We start from the raw sequence: 15,149 nt of genomic DNA, 5'->3' as shown, positions 1-15,149 counted from the left end.
AAGGAAGGAGAAGCTCTATCCCCCAAACATGGCCTCTTTCCTTCCACAGGGCTGTATTTTCTCTTTCCCACTTCACAGAGATATTGATGGAATTGTGAGGCCAACAGGGCAATGTTCTCCCCTGCATCAACCCGCCAGCACCAGTGCTTATTGGAGAACTTAGTGTGAGTTCACTTTTCCTCCCCATCATAACACACAGCTCAGTCCCCATACAGAACAACAGTCTCCACTAATTCTGAGGACCCTCTCTGCCACTCTCTTGACATCAGAAGGAAGAGGAGGCAGAGGAGGAGGAGGACATAAAAGAGGAGGAAAGAAACAGACAGGGGTCTGAAGAATCTAGAGGGGGAGGAAAGCTCTGCTTGTATACACTGAGCTATGTTTCTCAAAAGTTTTAGCACAACACTTGTCTTTCAAAATGTGCCTAATTAAAATCACAATTGGGAGTCTGAAGTGTATCTGCAGTTGTTACAAACTTCTCTCCCTCCTCCCTGCCCACTGCATGCACCACCCCTCCCAGTTTTGCAATATGTGACAGCCCCCCGCCGGGTCTCAGTCTGCCCTCTGTCCACCTCTTCTTCCCTTTAGAAAATTCCAGCGGGAGCACAAGGGAAAGGCAGATGGTGAAACTCAAACGTGGAAATCTTGAGCCACCAGAAATCAGAGAACTGACAGACTGGAAGCAGAAGCTGCTGGATCATTTCTGTGTCTGCAGCACCTGGCAAGGTTTCCGACCAGAATGAGAAACTATGGCGGATGAATGAATGAGATCAAAGCACCCACAAGAGAAGTCACCTAGGTCCTTCTCTACGTCTTCCAAAGCCCAAAGGGAAAGGGGGAGGAGGAACTCCTGCAGAAGCTGTACTGACGGCCTGTCACCTGGCTGTGGAGGGGAGCTACAGCAGGACATGAAAGAACTGCATCCATCACATTCATGGAACGGCCACTGTCTGGAGTACACTAGTCCAAGAGGTCAGGCATGCACAGGATTCCTTTCCTCCAATGTGAAAAGGCGTCCTCCCTTCACAGGGCTCTCTCTCCTTTAGGATGTTCTCACCTCATTGCCCCAGTTTGTTCTTCAAACACGCCCGTCTCTTGCTGACTGCTGCTGCCCTGGCCTGGGGTCCGTCTCTCAGTTCTACACACCGCTGACTTTTCTCCTTTAGATTTGAGGTCAGCTGTGACCCAGCATTCTCTCTAGGCTTTGACCCTGTTTATTTCCTCCCATTGTCATGCAATACCCTATGTGTTGTGTGTGTTTGTCAGCAGCACCCATCAATGCCTGAGCACCCCCAGGCAACCCTCTGGTGATGGGCAGACGCGTCATGTGTGGAATATGACTGCCTACATCAAAGGTCGACTTTGTCACTTACTGAGCAGGTGACCTTGATTAAATTATCTGGATACTATGCCCCAGATGCCTGACCTACAAAAGAGAAACTATAATAGAACCCCGTTAGAAACAGCACCTCATAAATAACATCGTATGTCATGAAATTAGTTAATGCACACGACGACTTGGGGCATCATCTGGGGTGGATAAAGGGCCTGATCACAGAGCGTGTTGCTAACGGGTGTTGTTCACACCTCTCCCTGGGGTCCAGCACAGTGCCTGGTAAATAGCAGGAGCTCAATAAAAGATGAACAAGCAAATGTAACTACATATGAATAAGAGCTACCAAGAAGTCCAGATGAAGTGCCAGGGAACTCAGAGGAAGGGAAGTTTACTGCCTGCAGCTCTGAGAATCAGGGATGCTATAGGGAGAAGCAGTGGCCTCCCAGCCCAGGCCACAAGGGATTCCAGAAGATGTGGCAAGAATGGGCTCTGAGGGGTCTGTGGGGAGTCCTAGGTTTGTTTGAGAGAGATGCCCCCCACCTAACTCCCAGGGCTCTGTTCCCATTGTCTCTAATCCTTCCCTCAGCCACAGGGAAAAAAAAAGCAAAAGTTAAATTACTGAAGCATTGTAAAGCCATGCAACTGCACCCTTGCTGTGGATGCAGACTTGTGAGAGAGGCAGGGGTCAGGAAGGGAGGGAGGAGAGAGGGGGCCTGAGAGTCCTTGTGTCCATGAGACCGTTTCCAGTTGTGATGAGGAGACGAGGATGCCCAAGACCCAAAGCTCCATCCAAAAGCCTCCTAAGGAAGAAGAGTTGAAAGATGCTCTCCTCCTTCCTTCCCTGGGCCATGAACTCAGCCACCCAACACCACACATGCACACACCTCCACGCTTTTGGGACCACCCTGCAAGGCGTGACTGCATGCCTCGAGAACTCCCCATGCCTGCAGAGGTGGAGGGGAGGCTTCGCTCCCTTTCACTCTGTCCATTCCTTGGTGGTGCCCAGGTGTGCATACGTGTGTCCATGGGCTGTGCAACCTTCCCTGGGCAATGATAGGTGAGCACCTACACTGTGCAGGGTGGCATTCATCTTTGGATCTTTCCAGTCACATAAGCAAAGCTCTTCTGAAGATTCCTGAAAGGGTAGGGGGCAAGCCTCCTGAAAATGGAGGCTCCAGCACTTAGCTAAGATGGGCACAAACAGGGAGCACTCAGCTGTGTTTCCTCTGGGGTGTGCTGGGGCTGGGGGAGGGTTATTAGCTGAGAAGAAAAGTCTGGCCTGAAAGGGAAGCCTGCTGCCATTCTGGAGCAGACCAGAGCTCCTGCTGTGAGACCAAAGCAGAGAGAACCCACTTGGGGAACAATTAACTGATAAGAGTAAACTAATTGTTATTCATATTAAATTAGGGCACAGGTGATTTGGAGAAAACCTACAGACCCTCCCAGATGTTTTGTCAGTTTTGCAATGCAGATGACGGCTTTACCGGACCCTTCTGGGATTCAGATGGTGGGAACTGGGCCAGGCCAGAGTGGGGGCAGGACTCCCATCCTGCTTAACTACACAATAAACACATAAGGGCTTGTCCCAGAGGACAGACCCAGGCTCTGCATACTAAACACTGTGGTGCTAGGCTTTGGGGGCCCCTGAGAAGAGGGGTTCACTCTTTCAGGGAGGAGGGAGAGGGGAAGATCATTCATTCAGCGAGACCAAGAGGCCGCTCCAGATGTTTAGAGCAAGGGAGAGCCAAGTTGTGGGGATGCACTCCATCCAGATCTGGAAGGGGAGGATTTCTGCAGACCTGCAGAGGCCAAACAGGAAGACAGAAGAGGAGTGGGAAAGACGCTGCTCCTGTTCTGACTACCTGGTGGGGACTGATGTGTCTGAATGCTCAACATGTGTGTGGGTGCAGGTGGTGCACAGTGTGCGTGTGGATGCATAGATATGTGCATGTGAGGTGTCTGAGAGGTATCTGAGTGCATTCATTGTGGCGTATTAGCATGTGCGCAGCCTCTTTGTACGTGTTCTGGGTCTCCAGAGCTGTTTGTCTATTTGTACGCGTCCAAGTCATTGTTGCATTGTCAAAACTTCCCCTGAAACTCTCAGCTCGCCTTGTCTTCACAGAGCCTTATCATGCTAATTTTAATCTCACATTGTTGTTCTAAATTGGCTTTAAAATTAATATTAAAAATTCTGTAAATACAGCCTAGGATTAAATTACAAAGCAGGTCCCTAAAAAGGGATTATATTGTCACTACTGTTTTTACAAGAATGATGAGAAAGCTTGCCGCCCTTCCTGTTCCATCTGGTGGAACTCCCATGAGCAGAGACTACACCCCTGAGGACGGCCATGCAGGGAGCACGCACCTGGCCACAGCCTCCAGGAGCTCACAGTCCAAGCTCCTGGTTTATTCCTGGGAGAACAGCCAAGTGGAGGGCCTTGGTCAGCTGGTGCCTTCAGAACTGGGCTGGGACCAGCCCCCTCCTCTGCACTGCTCCTGGCTTGTCATGTGGAAGCTGGGCTCCACCTAGGGAGGGAGAGGCAAGAAATGGGTGTGGCCCCATGTACTGAAGAGCCCCTCGGTGGGGCTTAGTTTCTCCGTTAGTAAAGAAAGTGGTTGGAACCAGACAGGCTCCAAGGTCAGTCCTGCCCTGCCATTTGGTGATTCTTTGACTGTGCAGGGCAGGACAGCCAACTGTCCTCTAGGACGGCTTGGCCCTTTCTCTGCACTCCTGGGGACTCCCTTATTCTCCCTGCACCTGCCCTTCCCCTCCCTCAGCTGCTGTGGAGAAAGAGACGAGCTCAGAAGGAAAATACGGTTTCAGGTTAAGAGTCTACAGGAGCAAGAGTTATCCCAGGGGACAGGAAGAACAGAACCAGGCTTGCAGAGGGGGAGGAGGAAATGGCCCTGCACTGCAGCAGGAGATACTCAGGCTAGATATGGAGAAGTCTCTGTACAGGCAGAGAGGGCTTCTGTGCACAGGAGTGGAAGGGGGAGTGAGAGGCAGGGACAGCTGGGCAGAGAGAGAGAGAGAGAGAACGCCCAATCATGTCTTCAAATATCTGGACAGTGTGGCCCCGTCCCCAGTAGGAGGTCTTGCTTTATTCCCACCACACCAGGGCCTGGCTTGGTCCTGAGAGATGATCGGGAAGGAAGCCTTGGATTCTCAGCCTGGAACAACTTGGATTCAGTGGTGCCTTGCAACGAGTCTAGAGCTGACCATTGGGTTAGGAAAAGATGCAGCAGACCCTGGGGGGAAATCACTGGGCCAGAATCCCAGCTACAAGAGCTGGCCTTCTCCTGGGGCTTAAAGAGGAGGCAGCTGGTGAGAGCCGGACTACAGGTGTCCAGGAGCACCAGTGTGGTGCGAGGACAAGCATGTATCTCTCGGGCAAACTGAGAGAGGAGCATGTGGACAGCTCTCCTTAGATGGCTAATGCCCCCTAAATCAGCACACACACACATCCATGCACACATCTGCACAGACACACGATCACCCATTGCCCCCTGCCCTCAGGGCACGCCCGCAGAGGCTGGGGGATTCCTGGATGGTCTACGGCCTCCTTGACTGGCTCGCTGCTCCTGACTTCTTGCAGCCCGCACTGTCTTCCTGTCTTTTCTCTGCAATGCCCAGATCACTGCTTTGGGGGCTGGGGCGGGTATGTGTGTGTGTGTGTGTGTGTGTGTTGCGGGGGGTGGGGGGGCAATGACAGCTGCTCCACAGGCCCTGCGGTCGACCAGGCAGCTGCGCCCACAGGTGGGGACTGTCCTATTGGCCAGCACCTGCAGACCCTCACCTCCACCCCACACAAGCACCCCTGTGTTCTGCCCAGGTACCACCGCTCCCAACAACCACTTTCCACCGCGGGGGCCTGAAGCCAGCTTTGCCTCCCGGTCCCAGAGAGCCGCCCCCCAAGGAGCCCAGGCGGAAACAATCACCCTTTGAGAGAGGCTGCCAAGCCGGGCGCCAGGAGCGGCCAGCACGGAGGCGGGGAGCTACCGCGCGCAGGCCGGGCGGGCAAGCTTTAACTCTAGAAGGCCAGGGCTGGCGCACCGCCCCCCGCCCGCCAGCCCCCGCTCCAGTGCCTGAAGCCGGAGCCGCCTCCGCCGGGGAGGGGGTGTGCAATGACTGGGGACCTCTGGGGGTCACCGCGCGGCCTCCCTTCTGGCGCCCCCGCCCCAGTTGGCGAGGTTGGTACGGACCAATAGCGGCGCTGGTCCCGCCGACAGCTCGTGCGCGCTCGGGGGCGGGGGCGGGGAGCGGGGGGCAGGGGGCGGGAGCGGGGTGGGGGCGGGGCGGGAGGCGCTGTCAGAGCCGCGGCCGCACCGGCGCATCCGCCGCTGCCGCCGCCGCCACCGCCGCCGCCGCCGCCGAAGGGACTCACCGCCGGCCGGGTCGGCTCGGCTCCGGCCGCGCGCCCGGCCGCCCCGCGCCCCCGAGCCTTTACCTCCGCGCAGCTCCCCCGCACCCCCACCCCGCCTCCCATCTCCAGATCCCCGCCCCCCACCCCGCGCCTTGCTGCCTGCGCCCTCCCGCGCGCTCCCAGACTCCGGCCGCCGCCTCGCGAGCCCAGTAGGAGCCGGGCCGGGCCGGGGCGGCTGGGCCGGGCCAGGGCTGCGGGCGGCCCGGCGGGCGCAGGGGCCCTGCGGCTATGAGGTGGCCCCCGGGGGCCCAGAGCCCAAGAGCCCCCGGGGAGGGAGGCACACGCGGCCCAGAGCAGCAGCCTGGGGGTTCCGGGGCCGGGGCGTAGGGACCGCCGCCCGCGATGGACCGCACCGGGGACGATCCGGACTCGCCGCCGCAGGTCAGTGCTCCACCGCGCCCGCGCCCCCACGGGCGCCGCCGCCACGCACAAGAGCCCCTTTATGCGTCCTCGGCAGCCCCAGGCCCTGTCCTGCCGGTGCGCGCGCGGGGTGTGTGTGTGTGTGTGTGTGTGTGTGGTGCGCACAGAGGGGGCGCAGGAACGGGGGATGGTGCTGGGAGCCGCTGCCGCCCTGGGGGCTTCCTAACAAAACCTGGCACTCCCTGCCCTGCTCGGCGGGTGAAGAAGGGGAGACCTGGTTCTCAGGCCGATCCTGAGAGTTGATCCCGGCTCTTACACGCCGGTCCCTGCCCCCTCAGCAGGTGGTTCCCAGTATCCCCTAGGAGGAGTCAGGGGCCACCACCCTCCTCGCCCCTGCCCCTGCTTCCCGCTGGCGTCCCCAGCTGCCCTGCGGCACCAGCACTGGCAAGTTAACTCTCTTGAGGGGACCCACGGTCTGCAGCTGTGCTGGGAGTGCCGAGGAAGGGCTGGGCACTGTCCAGGGTGGCACGCTCCTTGCATCAAGGATGGAAGAGGCGCCACCTGGCCTCTGCAGCTGAGTTCAGGCCTGAGGTCCTGAGGGCCCCAAAGCCAAAGGATGCAACTTCAAAAAAGCAGCAGCAGCTGGGAACTGAGGCAGGCGAGAAGGAAGAGGAAAGCCGGGGGTCCGACAGTATTAGGTAAAGGGGATGACAGCCTGCTACCAACAAGCTAAAACCAAGAGTGCCCCCTCCACCATGTCCTCGACCCCTTCCCCTTTCTCCTTCCGTCCCCCAGCCAGGTGTGGTCTGGCTGGATGGCTTCTTGTAGAAGCTGGAGCCAAGGGACTCCGGAGGTTTTTAGGCAGGAGACGCTGGAGGGGGCCTTCAGCCGGCAGCTGTTAGGCAGAAGTCGAGGTGGATCCCCAGCGGAGCACTGAGCTTGGGTTGTATCACGCACTACTTAAAATGATTGGGTGCAGATTTCCCAGTGCATCACACTGTGAAATTACCGTGTGTGTGTGTGTGTGTGTGTGTGTGTGTGTGGAAGGCGCACTGCTTCATAAGTTACTGGGCTGTGGGCATCCGTGGCTTCACAGAACCACTGCTCAAGGGCCTTCTAAGACACCTTCTGCCCCATTCCTCTGCCAGTAGACCCTGCAGACACTGAGGCACTTCCTGGTCTCCCTAGGACCAGACATCAAGCCCTCCCTTGTTTCTTGTGGAATGAAGACCCTTCCCCAGGAGACTTCCACTCTGCATGGTCCATGTCCAGCACCCCCTAAGGTGCCATTTTCCCTCTGTCTCTTTGCTAGCAACAAAACTGCCTTCTAGGGTTAGTGGCGTAGAGAGAGTTAACACATTTATGTCCTCCTCAGCACTGGGACCAGTGGTGCGCTGTTCCTGTTCCTGGACTGATCCTCAGAGGCTGGGGAATTGCTCCATGTGCGGGCATGCTAGAAGCTCATGTGAGCTGGGCTGAATATGTGCCTGTTCCTCCTGAGGCATGGAGCAGGCAAAGCACAGCCCCCGTGATAACACTGGAGCCCGGGACAGACCTCCAGAGGAAGATATCATGGGGCCAGCCCAGTTACAGCTCAGGCTCCAGAATACACCTGGATTTTCCCACAGTAGGATTTTGGGGATGAAGGGACCAATCCAACTGTGCTTTTCCTGGTTGTGGAGCACGGGGCGATGAGGTAGGAGAGGAACTTTGCAAATGTTAAGAAATAGGAGAGAGTGTGCTGTCCTGGAGCCTGTGCCCTGGGGGTCAGAGAACTTGGTGGTCCCGTGTAGCTGCGAGAGAGGATAGCTGGCACAGAGATGCTGGGATGCTCCTGTCTGCTGTGAACTGGAAGGGCAGAGAGGCAGGGACTCAGGATGAAAAGGAGTCTGAGAGTCTGAGACAGGCACAGAGGAGGAGGCAGAGACATCAGACAAAGGCATGGAATCGCATTTGCAAACAGAGGGGACAGGGTGTGTCTGGTCGGGGCTGGCCAAGGCCTCCTGATGTTGGCAGTTATCTGCCCTGACAGGAGGCCCCTCGGTGGAGCAACTGGACAGTCTACTAAGGAAGGCGCTAGGGGGGAGCAAAGGGAGGCCAAAAGCAGAGGAGCCAGCCATGAGCATCAAGTATGCAGGGACCTGCAGCGAGGCATTCCTACCATGCCATGTCCTGGTGCTGAGGGCCCCTGCCCTGGTGCCCCTGATCCTGGACTGTACTGCAGGAGGGAAGGGTGAAGAGTCTGGGGAAGCCTGGCATCTGGGGAAGAGGAAGAAGGGACCCCTCCTTCATGCAGCCCCCACCCCAACAGGTCCCCAGGCAGGCAGACCTGTGGGTGCCCTGCTGAAGGCCAGCCGTGAACATGGACCTAGTCAGAGCGACAGGCCCTCGGCCAGCTATCTGGGGTCCTACCCCAGCTTCATCTGTGACCAGCTGAATGGGCCTTGCAAAGAAAACAGAGTCTTCTGTGCCCTGGTTTCCTGAATGTCTTTAGATTGGGAAGTCCTTGTTTTTTGCCACATTGTTTTTAGGGGAAGTGCTCGGTGAATGCCAATTTATTTATTTTATACACCCCTCCATTTTTTCCAGATTCTGAATAACTGTAAAATTTGGAGTAGCGATTCTCTGGCCAGACCAGCCCTAGAGCAATCTCCTCCTACCTGACCCACTTCCCTGCTTCACGCCCCCCCCCACTGGCCACACCCCCAGACTCTGGCTGCATCCCACCCTTCCTTATCCAAGGCAGAAGGCCCCAGAGCCTGTCTCAGCACTGCAAACCACAGTAGTGTTCCATGTTAATTACTGTTAGATGTAACCATTTTAATTTATCACAGAAAACAAATAGTGAAACTTAACAAAACTCCTAATCTGTGACTTCTTATTGTCCGTGCTGAAAGGTGACAGGGTGACCAGAGGTTGCTCAAAATTCATTTCCCTTGGCTGGGCTCCTGCTGTGTTCTGGGCTCTGCGCTGGTGCTGGGAACGTAAAACATCAAATAATCCAAAATTAGTGTTTTCTGTTTAGCTTTGGGAGGGTTATGTGGGCGTTTGTTTTTTTTTTTTTTTTTTTTTTTTTTTTTTTTTTTTTGCAGCTATAGCAAATTTACTTTTCTAATGAGGTTTAGCTGCGGCCAATATTAAAATGAGTCTGTACTCCCTGCACACACACCAGCTGACAGCAGGGCAGGAGGCAGCCTCCCTGCCAAGTGCCTGGCAGGGATTAAGGCTTTGCCACTGCCGATAAGCCCAAAAGTGTGGTGAGTATGCGTTTGAGTCAAGGGTCAACTGGATTTGAGAACTAACCGTGGCTACGGGGACATGGGCCCCCGGAGCTCTGTGCTCAGACCCTGTGCAGGATCCCTCTCTGTTCACAGTGAAGAACAGGAAAGAGGGTTGAGAGCAGGGAGAGGAGAGAGCGGAGCCCAGGCGACGTGACCCCGGGTGTTGGGAGTGGCACCGTAGTTAGAGATCAGGTCCTGCCAGTCTACACTGGCTGCCAGTGTGGCTCAGGGTCCGCTCCTTACCACTCCCTGTCTTGCTTCTCTCTTTCTAGGGCAGGTGAGCACATTGGCCTCCGAGGCCATGAAGCTGCCTGTAGGCTCAAGACTGGGCATTCACTGGGCCCCTGTAGAGAAATTGCTAGCCCCTGACTCTAGGTCTGGGGCAGCTGAGCGGTCCCCAGCCCCATCAGCCACGCTGCAAGGGCTGAGTGCCCACGTGTGGCTGGTGGCTGCCACCCTGGGCTGCAGGGGCAGAAGTTGCAGCAGACAGAGCTGTTGAAGACCTTGCCCTGCAGACGGTCTGGCAGGGTGGCCACGCGATGGCCAGACTTGGGTCCCAGCTGGGCTGCATGGGGCAGTGCTTACCCTCTCTGGGCGTCAGGTTTCACATCTCTAAAATGGGGATGACGCCAGGGTATTTCGGAGGAGGGAAGGAGTTGTTGCCGTTGGTCATGCCAGTCACTCAAGAAGGTGCAAGTGCCTTTATGTTTTTCTTAGAAAATAAACAGCAGTTCCTATGATTCATGCATTTTTTTTTTAAAAAAAACAATTAGGCAGTTACTGAACAGCCTGCTCTGTGCCAGGGTGTCCTCAGCCGGCACAAGACCTCATGTCTCTCTCTGACCCTTCCTGAATCTGTTTGCTCACCTTTGGTGGAAATGCGGACACGAGCTAGCCTCCGGCCCACACACCACCAGCAGCCGAGGACTACATCCTTGTCTGTAAGACAGCATAGCCAGAAGTAGATGCAATTGAAATTCAGTTGTATTGGAGCCATCCTCACCATGAACATTTCCTAAACCTCCGTATGTTCAAAATGGAAGCAGCCAAGGAGGTGCCACTCACCCGCTGCCGGCACAGTGCTGGTGGGAGATGGGGGGAGGCACGGCAGGGGCTCAGGCCTTCCTGGTCTTGACGGGAAGCAAGTGAGGAGGCCGTGGTCCTGAGCCAGCAGAAGGAGGCAGCTGGAGGGGCCTTGGTCTGGCAGGACTTAGAGCCGGCACAGGCACGGCCGACGCAGCGTCTGCAACTTGCTGTGTGATGGAACCTGGGGGGACCTCACTTTTGTCCTCAGAGTGTGAGGAGCATGGGCCGAGTGGCCCCTTCCCCACCCGAGTGAATTATCCTCCTTCTTCCTTAACTCTCCACAAAATATCTCGAGCAAGAGGCAGGAGCCAGGTGGGCCTGCGGCCGAGCTATTGGAAGGCAGAAGACAGGAAGGATGCAGGTGGCTATAGGCCCGAGGGTGGACACCCTGCCCTATCCAGCCTGCGGGGCTGCCCCCAGAAGCAAGATGCGGTGCCCCTGGGCCACTTCTTTCTTTCCGTGGATGAGCAGAGGCCCCCAGCAGTTCTGCTCTTGTCCGAACCCACAAGGTGGTTTAGTGCCTCATCTTGGACTGGGACCTGGGTCCCCAGCCCCTGCTCGTCCCGCTCTGGCTTGTTGCCGGTCTCCTCTGCAGGACAGAGTGCTGCAGGGGCCTCAGGAGCAGCCTCCCAGGTCGGAGACTGGCCAGGCCCGGGGAACTCTTCATCCAGGCAGGAGTGTGCCTTCTCTCTTCTCCCCCAGACAGCTGGGGCCAGCAGGACCAATCAAATGTTGCTGACAGGGCCCTTGGGAAGGTCAGCTCGTTCAGGCCACAGGCAACAAATTAAAAATACATACAAAGCTTTAATTGAATCAGTGAATCACTAGCCTGCCACAGTGCGCCCATGCACATGTGGACCAGAGGAATGAGGTCGCCTGGCTCTGCTCGGGCTCCGGGAGCTGTCAGGGGGCCCTCGGTGGCTTCAGACTCAGGTTCTGGGGCTGCTTGGCTCCTGCTTAGCCCAACCCTGAAGCCCTCTTGGTCCCTACTGCTGACCGGGGTCACCTGAACACCTGAGGGAATCAGGAGTGGTCCTCAGCCACTTCTCCCCTCATCACCGTTCGACATCCTGGGGACTAAAGGCAACTCCCAAGAGGCGGCAGTGCGTGTGTCCTGGCAGGTAGCCTTGGTGGAGCTGTGTGGCCACGTGAATGACAGGGTGGACGGTTGTCAGCGCAGACGCCACCTCCCTGTGGCCGTCCAGGTTTCCCCGGCTCCTTTGCCCTTGCTGTCTCCTGGCCTGCTCTCCTCCTTTCTCCATTCATCCACAGACCAGGGTGAACGAGACGAGGCACTGTCGCTGGGGAAGCTGAGTCTGCAGAAGCCGCGCCGTGCGCACCCTCGCCGCTGGGGCCCTTGCTTGCTGCACAGCCTGTCCAGGCTGACGTACAGACTCCTCCGGGCCTGCTGTTTTCCTTCTCCGTCAGTTTCTGAACTTAGGCTGAAGCATTGCTCTCCTAACTCATCACTTGTCGATATTAACTTCTTCGCTCACTCATAAATCTGTCTCCCTGCGAGCAAGCGGCCCAGCCGCTGTGTCGGAGGCAGCCTCCTCCGTGAGTGGGTGCACAGGGCTCCTCCTCGCGGCATGCCTGGGACCTCGGATGGGTGCTTCCTGCAGGCTCCTTCCTTCCTGTTCCTGACTTTCCCAGGGAGGTGCAGGCAGTGGCCCAGCCGAGCCCTGCTGCAGGGACAGCTCCCAGAACCTCCCTGCCCAGAGTCCAGGCCTTGTAGAGTCTGCCGTGGTTATCCGTGTCTGAACAGACCTGGATGACACGTTCTTACTATTAAACTGTGTGAAAAAAGTACAGTAGACTCTACCACCTTAACCATTTCTAAGTGCACTGTGCCATCATGTTAAGTTGATTCACCTGTGGTGAGACAGTTGCCCAGAACTTCTTGCAAATTCCAAACTCTGTATCCATTAACCAGCTCCTGTTTCCCTTTGCCCAGTCCTGGCATGCGTCACTCTAGTTTCTTTTTGTGCACTGGCTGTTCATCCCCTCTCCCCAGCTGATGCCAGGACATGGAGCAAAAAGGGGCTCAAAGAAGCACGGGCTCTCCCCACTTGCTGTCCCCACTAAGGATATCTAAGCATATGAAGACCCAGCAAATACTTCTCGGAGTGCAGCCCTCGCCAGGTGTCAGGGAAGCACAGAGAAGGGAGAAGCCTGTTTCAGTCAGTGTCTGGCAGCTCCCCTTTATCCACCCAGAGTGGATTGTGCACCCCAGGTGCCCGACCCACTGTGAGACAGTCCCCTGGGATAAGGGCACCCAACCAGTTCCGTGGAGGCTGAACAGCTCAGCAGGTGGAGGGAGAATGAGGAAGGGAGAGCACCCCAGGCAGACAGCATGGCTGGTGAATGGAAGCCTGCATCGTACACCACATCTCTGCTGACCCTGCTGTCCTCCTGGGCCCTGTGGCAGAAATCTACTCATCGCTTCCAGAATCCTAGCCTGGGAGCAGGGGCTCAGGAGACCCTGGGGAGCCTGCTTGGGGACGGGGCACACCTGCCCTGAGCCTTGTGTCGGCCATGTTCAGACTTCATCTCGGTGAGCGGTGAGCCCAGCTACCCTGCAGCTGGCTGTTTTATATACGGCCTGTAAAACACGCAGATAGTGTCAGCGTAATCTGCTGTCCATGGGGCTGAGATTTAGGGTTCTCTCCATTCATCATGTCTACACCTGCCGTGCGTGTGGGAGGGAAGCACACTGCCCACTCCTGCTCCTGGGCTTCTCAGGCTATGCGGCCCCCATCCCTTCTAGGTACCTGGGTTCAGCTGAATTTTAGAAGCAAAGTGGTGGTGATGGTTGTGGTAACTGTTCTGTTTTGTGTGGTTTGTATTGCTCATGGGCCCTAGGTCAGGTGTTTCTCCTGGAGTCCCTCATTTGACCCCCAGATAACTCCATGAGTGTTACGGGTAAGGAAAAGCAGGCACAAAGGTATTGGCACAGGGTCTGCTTTGTGTCAGGTCCTGGGAACTGGGGTGAGAATGTGGAAGCAAGTGAGGCCGGGTGCCCCCAGACAGGCTGGGGGATGAGTATGGAAAGTAACCTGTCCACGGCGTTTTGCAGAGCATCTAGAATGTTCATGCCTGGGGAGGGGCACAGCCAGGGGAGGCTGCAGAGTGGGCAGGGGGTGTTGCTGAGGGACAGGGCTCAGGAGTCTCACCCAGAACGGCACAGGGCTCAGCACCAAGGACTGAGGCGGGGTGCTGGAGCAGGCGGTGCTGTGGAAGCCTACTCAGGCCTCCAGTACTTTCATTCTGGTCCCCAGGACCTGCCAAGGTCCAGCAGGTGCTGAGTCAGCCACCACAAGCTGTGCCAGGCTGTCTGCAGTGAGCAGGTGCCCTCTCCTGACTGGCCACGAGAGACACTCCTACAACCCACGCGCAGTACCGGGGCTGCACAGCCTTGGGTGTGTTCCTCACCTTTGCTGGCCTCCAAAGATGGTTAGATGGGATGAAGGTGGCTCCCAGCTTCCAGGCCCAGGGTTCAAGGTGTCTCCCAGTCTTCCTGGGTTCTGAACTGGTCCCTACCACTGCGAGTCTGTGCCTGGCTGGAAAGAGTGGTGGGATGCATTTGTGTTAGTGGCCATAGGCTCCTTGTCCTGCCCTGTCTGCTGCACTTGCTCCTCTGGTAGTAAAATAAGCTGAACCCCTCATTGCCAAGCAGGTGCCCTTTGGTGGACTTGCCAGGAGGGTGGATGTCCTGAGCACAGGCCTCTCACTGGGCTTGCAGCAAGCTGGCTGCTGAGATCCTGTAAGAGCAGGGGTGCTTTGTTGCAGCATACTGAACTCCAAGGGCAGCACCTGAACCCTGGTGTGGCCTGTTCCTAGGGCTGTGGTGCCATTCTGCCAGTCCCCAGGCTGAGTAGAGAATGTGGGGAAAGGATGTCCTTGCTCCCAGAGCTTACAATGCTGAGGGAAGGGAGACATTCTGGCTCGCCAGCTTATAAAGCTTGATCATGGCGCTTCCTGCAGGAACGGAGCCCTCCCCTGGGAGGGTGCAGGGGGAGAAGCTGCTCCGTCTGCCGCTGGCACTTGACTTGTCCCCACAGCCAGTGCCTGTGCAGAGGGACAAGAGGCTGTGGTCAGGGAGCTGATGCCGACTGCACCAGCAGGCACAGACTATGCTTGTGGCTGACCCCCAGGCTCCCATTATTTGTGTTATTGCTTCATTACACTTTCAAAAGGGTCTAGGTTTCAATAAGCAAGGTCATACCAGCTCTGATAAACAAGGGTCCCAGCTGCCAGCACAGAGGATGGAACTGGGCACACAACTGGGAGGAAAACACGTTTCCTCTGAACTGAGGGCAGGAGGTGGCCACAGAGGATTCCAGATGGAACCAGCAGCACAACCCAGGCCAGGAGGGTGTGACAGGGCCACTGTGCCGGGGCCCCTGCATGGACAGCACTGCCCAGAGGAGTGTGTAGCAGTGTGGCCATGCCAACTCCTTTCTTCCTCTTTTTTAGAATAAAGATGTATTTATTTAAAACATAGAGTGATGGGGAGGCAGATACAGAGAGTAAGACAGACATCTTCTACCAGCTGTTTTACTCCCCAAATGACCACAACAGGTAGGGCAGGTCCAGGCTGAAGCCAGGACCACAGAACTCCATCCGGGTCTCCCCATGTGGGTGGAAAGGACCCAAGCACTC

The 15,149-nt window shown here is 56.6% G+C and overlaps 1 protein-coding gene across 5 annotated transcripts in view; it reads left to right on the top strand.

The window, feature by feature from the left end:
• Nucleotides 1–5,322: 5,322 nt before the first annotated feature.
• Nucleotides 5,323–15,149, top strand: part of B3GAT1 (beta-1,3-glucuronyltransferase 1) — a 29,662-nt gene continuing 19,835 nt past the window's right edge. Inside the window, exon 1 of one of the 5 annotated variants that reach the window (XM_051834502.3) lies at nt 5,323–5,527. The gene's annotated coding sequence lies outside the window, so the exon portion shown is untranslated. Of the gene's footprint in view, nt 5,528–5,616; nt 6,142–15,149 lie in introns of those variants that run through there. The other 4 variants (XM_051834501.3, XM_008248348.5, XM_008248350.5 and 1 more) reach the window with 4 other exon arrangements.

Source organism: Oryctolagus cuniculus, chromosome 1, assembly GCF_051225735.1.
Source record: "Oryctolagus cuniculus isolate XC-2025 breed Fujian yellow rabbit chromosome 1, ASM5122573v1, whole genome shotgun sequence".
NCBI lineage: Eukaryota > Metazoa > Chordata > Mammalia > Lagomorpha > Leporidae > Oryctolagus > Oryctolagus cuniculus.
The sequence above is the reverse complement of the archived record's forward strand: the minus strand, read 5'-3'. Positions and strand labels throughout refer to the sequence as shown.